General features: G+C 35.7%; 2 protein-coding genes across 2 annotated transcripts in view; one reads left to right on the forward strand and one right to left on the reverse strand.

Annotated features, from left to right (window-relative positions):
* The window catches only part of LOC118737831, a 105,509-nt gene extending 100,336 nt beyond the window's left edge, over nucleotides 1–5,173 (reverse strand). The window contains exon 1 of the mRNA XM_036468612.1: nucleotides 4,387–5,173. The gene's annotated coding sequence lies outside the window, so the exon portion shown is untranslated. The remainder of the gene's footprint in view (nucleotides 1–4,386) is intronic.
* The window catches only part of LOC118737833 (protein timeless homolog), a 532,077-nt gene that overhangs the window by 241,193 nt on the left and 283,755 nt on the right, over nucleotides 1–7,129 (forward strand). The gene's annotated exons all lie outside the window — the stretch shown is intronic.

The following is a 7,129-nucleotide window of genomic DNA, read 5'->3' on the forward strand; positions in this document are numbered from 1 at the left end:
AAAAGCCACAGTCACACACGTCACGTTTTTGCCATAGAGCGCAGTTGAGAGCGGGAGGTATCTAATATTTCGGAGCCTTGAACTGTACGTGAGCACTTACCTCATACATACATACATACAATATGTACATAAATTCATATATGTATGAGTAAATACGTGTTCGTACACATCTTAGAGGCATATATTTAGGCTACCCTACCAAGCTAAAATCGTGCCATGCGACATTGCTTCTACTATGGCAGCCGAAAATTTTAAGTTTTCTGCCAAGCACCTCAAACTATGCTGTGGTATGGCGCTTAAGTGATAGCGGTTTGTAGCGGTCCCAACGGCCTAAAACATGTGTGTACTTGCATGTATATATGTATGTATGGATGGATGTGTGCGAAAGTGCGGATATATTTTGGAGAAATCTATTGCTCCTTTATAGCGCTTTGAACTAAGATTTAGTGATTGCCTTGGTTGTTATATAATTTTCTTATTTTCATTTTTCCGGCGTTTTTTTACTTTTGCCCAAAACTGTATTTTTCATAGAGTTGCATAGCGTATTATGAAAAAGGACAAACATACATACACATGCATATGTATGCTTAGTTCTTGCGTATGTTTACACATATTTTAAGTCTGTGTACGAATTTTGTGCAGCTCGACAACCGGAAATTGGCAAAGGGTCAGATCGAGTGTGCCATGAAAAGCAATATTTCCTCTAGTCAATTTTTTCTATTTAATACCACCGGGAGAACCTGAAAGAATGCTAACTTAGTAGCAAAAGAGTAAATGTCTTAAACTGCTTTAAAAATAAGAGAAAATCTGAATTCCGGTGCAAGATGGCAACGCATGGATTTTGCTAGCAGGAAAGATGTAAGTTTCTAAAGGAATAGGGCAATACTGAATATATTTACTGAAAATTGTTTTTAGTACAATTATCTGCATTTCAAGCGTTAGTAACATTGCGCAATATTCAGCAAATAAATAAATAATTTTACAGCAAAATGTTTGAGTTGCCTAAAAAATATGAACATATCGACGGTCCTCTGCAATAAAGGCACAACTCAAAATTTCTGTTTTTGAGTAACATAGCGGATTAGATTTATAAATAACCATATCGCTAGCTTAGAATGAAAAGTTACTAAGTCTACTTTTTGGGAAAACACAGATTTGGTGAAAGGAAGCTGGAATAATTAAAAATACATCATTTCAAAAAAGATTAAGGTACTTGTTTTATTTTTTTTTCACTTATATTTCACGAAAGGCAATTTTGTTAAGTCCAAAACAGGCGCCGAGAATCCGACAAGGCAAAAATAATAGAAATATTTTAATATTGATCGATTTTTTCTGAAATACTTGAAGAAAATGGCTGAACAATTTGTTTCCTCTCTTGTAAAATTTTTAAAAGAGAACTTAGCAATTTTGCACTCTAATGCCAACCCGACACGGGCGCAGTTGCGTTATTTGTCAGAAGACCCTTAGTACTTAGCACTGTATTGTGAAAAACGACATTTGTGCCCCTGTTCAGTATTACCAGTAGAGTTATTTCTGTTTAACTACTTAAGAGTTGTTGCTAATTTCGTAATTCTTCATATGTTTGATTTGTTTGAAATTTTTGGGTTGATGGGAAAACATGAATAATAAATAAATATGAAATTTGAGCTTGATTAATACATTTTTAAAAACTTTACAGCACAAAAGCGAAAACAAATCAACTTAATACTCTTCCAAACAACAAATTGGAAAAAAATCATACATACACACATCAAAATTCTCTTTGAAAATAAATATTTTTAAATTTTTTGTTCCTTGAAAAATTTTTCTCATACAAATTTTTTGTTAAAAATTTAGTTTTTGAAAATATGTCATCTCAAAATGAATTGAAAAAATCATAATGGTAGCTCTGAGTGTTGGGCAATATTTAAGTATAGTATTACGGGGTCCACTCTACAATTATTTGAGTTATGAATTTTTGTTTACACCGAAGTTGAGCAAACTGAGTGCATGCTCGAAAAAATTCTAAAAAATTAAAAAGATTTTAAATTTGTAATGTTCTTATTTCAAAATTCATAACTCAAAATATTGTAGATTGCACCCGGAAATACCATACTTAAATATTGCGCAACACTCAGAGCTACTATTGTGATTTTGGTTAATTTTTAGAGATGGCATATTTTCAAAAATAAATTTTTCTTGTGAAAAAGTTTGTTTGAAAAAATTTTTTGAAGAAAAAAATGGCAACATTGATTGGGAGGATTGAATTTTTTGAACATTTTTAAGCATGCAGTTTTATAGCGCATGGAATTTAATAATTACATACCTGTCCATTTTTACCTCCCTTTTATTAGCTCGGGATGTAACTATGTAATATTGATGCGCCTAAAAGATGCAGCGATTTCTGTTCTCAAGCTACATACGTGATGACAGTACGAATGGAAATTATAATAGCGAGGTTTTAGTTTTTTAAACTATAATTTTTTATTTCTTTTATTTTAAGAAATATTTAGACAATCAAAGGCTCCTCAGGATTCCAGTAAAATGAGTTTTGAATGTAGCTCGATATGTTCGCCTTTTATCGGTATACGTTCATACATATGTTTTATTTGTTTTTCAAAGAAAATACCCTGAATTGGAGGATACTATACTATACTGGTGTTCACGCGATGAGGTCTCCCATCAAGGGAAGAATGATTATTGGTTATTCTCAGGAAGATAGGACCAAATCTATGTTTGCAATGATGGGTAGAAACTCGCCAAAAATGTTTCGGGCGGGGTTTATTTCGAACAATTGGGTACATCTTAAGCTTCCGCCTCCCCGACTTGAGCAGTGCTCTTAAGGCGAAACTGATGTGGAGTCATATTACTGGTGCCATGCAATACGATTCCTACCCATGAGATCTACATTTCCACCGACAGTCAGGGGAACTGCCTAACGTGGGATAACTGTTAACCTTATGCGATATCACAAAGAAACCTAAGTCTAAGTGTGTCCTACGCAGGAGTGTCGCTCAACCTAACATAACCAGTGTGTACCTGAATGTTAAATATTTATTATTTGAACAATTTCTTATACAGCTACTAAGTACTTGCTTCAAATCTTACGATTTTATTATGTATAATAATAAACTACTTTTAGGAACTCAAGTATCTAAAAAAACGACTTGACAACACGCCTCTTAACCCAATGTTTGCGTATAGTGATACCTGAGAGATCTGTCGGAGTAGAGCTGAGATGAGCTGATACTTATGCACATATATATGTACATATATTAAGTGATGTCCTTGATTCCACTATGGCCATACAACTTTCAAAAATATATAAGAGGGTTTAAGTAAGTGAAATTGGGAGAAACCAGAAGACAGAGAGCTCATTTCAAAACCTAAAAAATCTACACATATAATTAAATTGTAACAGGTCAATGTCTATACATTATAGATATTAGAGAAAAATTGATATAGGGGTCTTTATTAGTGAAGTAGAAGCCAAATCAACAATTTTTAGAACTGTTGTCTGTCTGTCTGTCTGGCTGTATGTTTGTACGCGCATCACTCGCAAACTAATGCATGAAATTGAAAGCAGTTTTCACCAAAAAAAAACTAGAGAGTTGCCACCTGTTTGAAAATTGCAGTTTACGTAAATTGATAAAATAAAGTAAATATTGCAATATGGCTGTCGAAAGAAGGAGGAAGGCTTACAGCTGAAAATATTTTTGTGGAGGTTGCCACATGTTTGAAAATTTTAATTTAATTTGATTGATAAGATAAATTAAATATTGCAATACGGGTATGAAACTGAAGAGGTTTAGGAAAGTTTACTGCCGAAAATACAAACAATAAACAAATAAAAAATCAAACTATTTTTTAATTTTTTGTGGCCGTCAATAACAAAAAGCGGGCGATGGTGGTAAAACGCTATTACATCCGGATTCAGTCAATACTTTTTCATTGAAGTATCGGTTTTGTACATTTTTAGGTAGTATAGTAAATATGTGCCTTAGCCGCTTGCAAACATTTCCCATGATAGTTCATATTTAATTCATTTTACTAGAGCTAAGAATTAATTTCTGCAAAATAGCTAAACATACTTTTGGGCTGAAATGTTGTTTCACTGCACCTTCCTGCCATAATATAAGGTTAAATTTTTAGAAACTCCATACGAAATTGTGGCATACAGTTAGGCGCTCTGGATTTCACAGAAGATAAAATGGCGCTTGAAATGCAGTGAAATTGCTATTCTTTTTTGAATAAAATAGTTTTCGCGCTATTAACTTTGTATTATTCTAAAAGTTCATTCATTGTTTTATGACTCTAAAATTTCATTCATTGCTTCATTATTGCCTAACATTTAAAATAGGATATCTAATACATTTGGAAGATAATTAAAGTCTCTTTGTTGCTTACCTTTTTTAAATAAATTCGCGGATATCCATAAACTGTTCCTTGGACCTGGAATATTTAAAATATATGCTTCGTTCTCAGATAATTGTCTGAAAGTTTTATTTCACATGTGTATGTACGTACGCTTCTTTGCACTGTTTATAAAGAAAAATTTGTCCACATTACACTTGAAATCTCCAGTGTGTCTTTGTATGTATTTACTTTAAAATTTCGAATTTCCCACTCATTGGGTAGTTTGCGAACAATTTAGTGGAGCTTCCAGAACTTTGAAACTTCCGTATAATCCAATAACAGTTCACAAGTTTTTATGCATTTGCCTGAAAGTAGGCAACACTTTTTAACGCGTGCCAGCCAAGTTGACAGGCGCTGCAAAAAGTTTCACCGGCTATTTTATAGATACCGGAACAATACTTCCTTACACTCTTTTGTAAACTTTCGCAAAAACATTGAGTTAATTTTTATGTTTCGCGACACTTCGCTGGCTTAATTCCAATCACGCCAAATATTTCCACTGCATACGTCTCGGCTGCTTATCGGCCCCAACAAAAGTGCTTACTTTTAAGCCAGTTATTTACTTCACTTTAAATTTTTATGCACCCACATTTTGCACTACGTTCTGAATTTCGGTTTTACTATGCTTTATTTTTTTGCGTATGATTGAGAATGGAGCACGGTTGGGTTTCAGAGCGTGCGCTCAACATACATTTTTTTTTTTTTAATATTACCCGGGTATTTTTTTCAAATTGTTCTTTGCATATTTTCTACCGTCCTTACGGGCGTAAACTCTGCAAATTACTGAGCTGGAGATGCGTCTAGGACATGCTTTTAAATGTCACGCAACTGATGCATACTTGCTGCTGCTCAAGTCGTGCAAGCAAGCAGCTGCGTATGCTCTCTCTGCACGTACGTTGTGCGCTCACATTACGCGCAGTCACGAAGTCAGTCGCCAGTATCGGCTATATATTTTTTCACATTTACTGTTTTGTTTTCCTTCTGTTCTAATATCCCGAACCAGACCGCTTGCCCAGTTCGGCGCGATTTCTCGCTCAATGTCCTTGCAGACGACTGGCTTAGTTCGGAATGCGCGTTCTCGTCGTTTCTCTCATTTCGGACAAAATGCCTTGTGCGCTTTAGCTGCTTTAGCTTGTGTTGTAAAGGAATTTGTTGTTTACATTCCTTTTCAAGTAGGGCCTTGCTCGAACATCATCGCTTGCGCGCTCAGATTTTCTCTCTCTCTCTTTATCGCTCTTTTCCTGTACTAATCTCTGCTCGTAGCGGATAAACTTTTTCGGCTCGCTGGATAAAAGTGCGCGCTCTTTCGGAGTAGAGCGCCTAGAAGTATGCTACGACTCTAAGCATTTGTTGGTTTTTGCTTTTGAATTGAGAGATGAGGTTTCAGCTACTACGTTTTTGGCTTTATCTTACTTTGTTGGTCATATCCGTTGTGTTCTTTGTGAACTCGTAGCTAGCTTCTTTTTTTTAATCTGAAAATCGAAATCAATGTCGCTGACGTCGCCACCATAGCTCACATGTCGTTGTTCGTTGCCCACGTCGTCCTCGCCGTTGTCCTCGTCGCCATTGCTGCTAACTTCAACTGTTTTTGTTTGTGGATGTTATTGTTGGTAGAGCCGCCAGCAGCAACAACGTCGGCAGGTCGGGTCGTTTTCGCCATCACGTTCACCTGTTAGCATCAAGTCCTTGAAAAATGTTTACGCAAGTATGAGCACTGTTTGTTTGCTGTTTGAGTGTGTGTGTGTGTGTGTGTGTGTGTGTATAAGTGTGAATATGCTTTTGTGTAGCCGCCTTGATTTCACATGCGATTGCCGACTTCCCTTTTGGAAAAGTCTCTAGTTCTAAGCTGGTGCGCTTCTAGTACATGTAGACCCAGTACTGGTTCGCGATAAATGTCTTTTGCATGCAAGCTACTGGCGAATTTAACATGGCGATGTCCTAGGGAGTGTCAATTGCCCCACGCTGCATCGATTTCGATAGGTCCGGACTAGTAAATTCTATATATCCGAACCAGTTCTAGAATAGACATACGAAAGAAAAAAGTTTCATAATTTTTCAATGTTTTCGGTTCTTCGGTGTGTGCGATTTAAAATTACGTATTTTCAAAGGAATGTGTTTTCAATTTGAATTAAAATTTGTTTGCCTAATTTTATGAAATGTACGTTTACATACCTTTCGCTGAAGCTAAGTTTGCAGAGGTGCTCGCTGTTATTGGTTAGATTGCAGACGATGGCAAGATGTTAAAATGTTAACACAAATTTTTGTTTTGTATTACCAAACTATGAAAAAGCATCCGCGAAGTGCAGAATGAAAGCGCATTTGAACGCAAATACCGCCAAGCAGATATCTTTTTAAAGTAATCAAGCTCCCCGCTGCTTCCCTTTTCCATTAGCTGCGAACAAGTTCTAAATTCGACACTTTAGATATACATAGATTTCTTATGAAAAAAAGTGAAATAAAATAGTTTCTTTAAAAGTACAATATTTCGCCGATTGTGAACAAATGAAGATCTAGTTACTATTGGACTGGTTCGATTTTGGCAATAGAGATCTAGTACGGAACTAGAAATTTGATTCACTAGTTCGCGGTTTCCTTGTAGGTTTGCTTTTCTACCTTTGTATGTACATATGTATGTGTACAATGCCGAATTGTATTTAGTAGTGGTGGCTGCCTTGCTCGATATGCCTGCAAGCGCTTGCATTGTATACCGTTACCTTAATATAGAAAGGCCCTA

Source organism: Rhagoletis pomonella, unplaced genomic scaffold (genome assembly GCF_013731165.1).
Source record: "Rhagoletis pomonella isolate Grant_MI unplaced genomic scaffold, Rhpom_1.0 Rhpom_scaffold_00004, whole genome shotgun sequence".
NCBI classification, from domain to species: Eukaryota; Metazoa; Arthropoda; class Insecta; order Diptera; family Tephritidae; genus Rhagoletis; species Rhagoletis pomonella.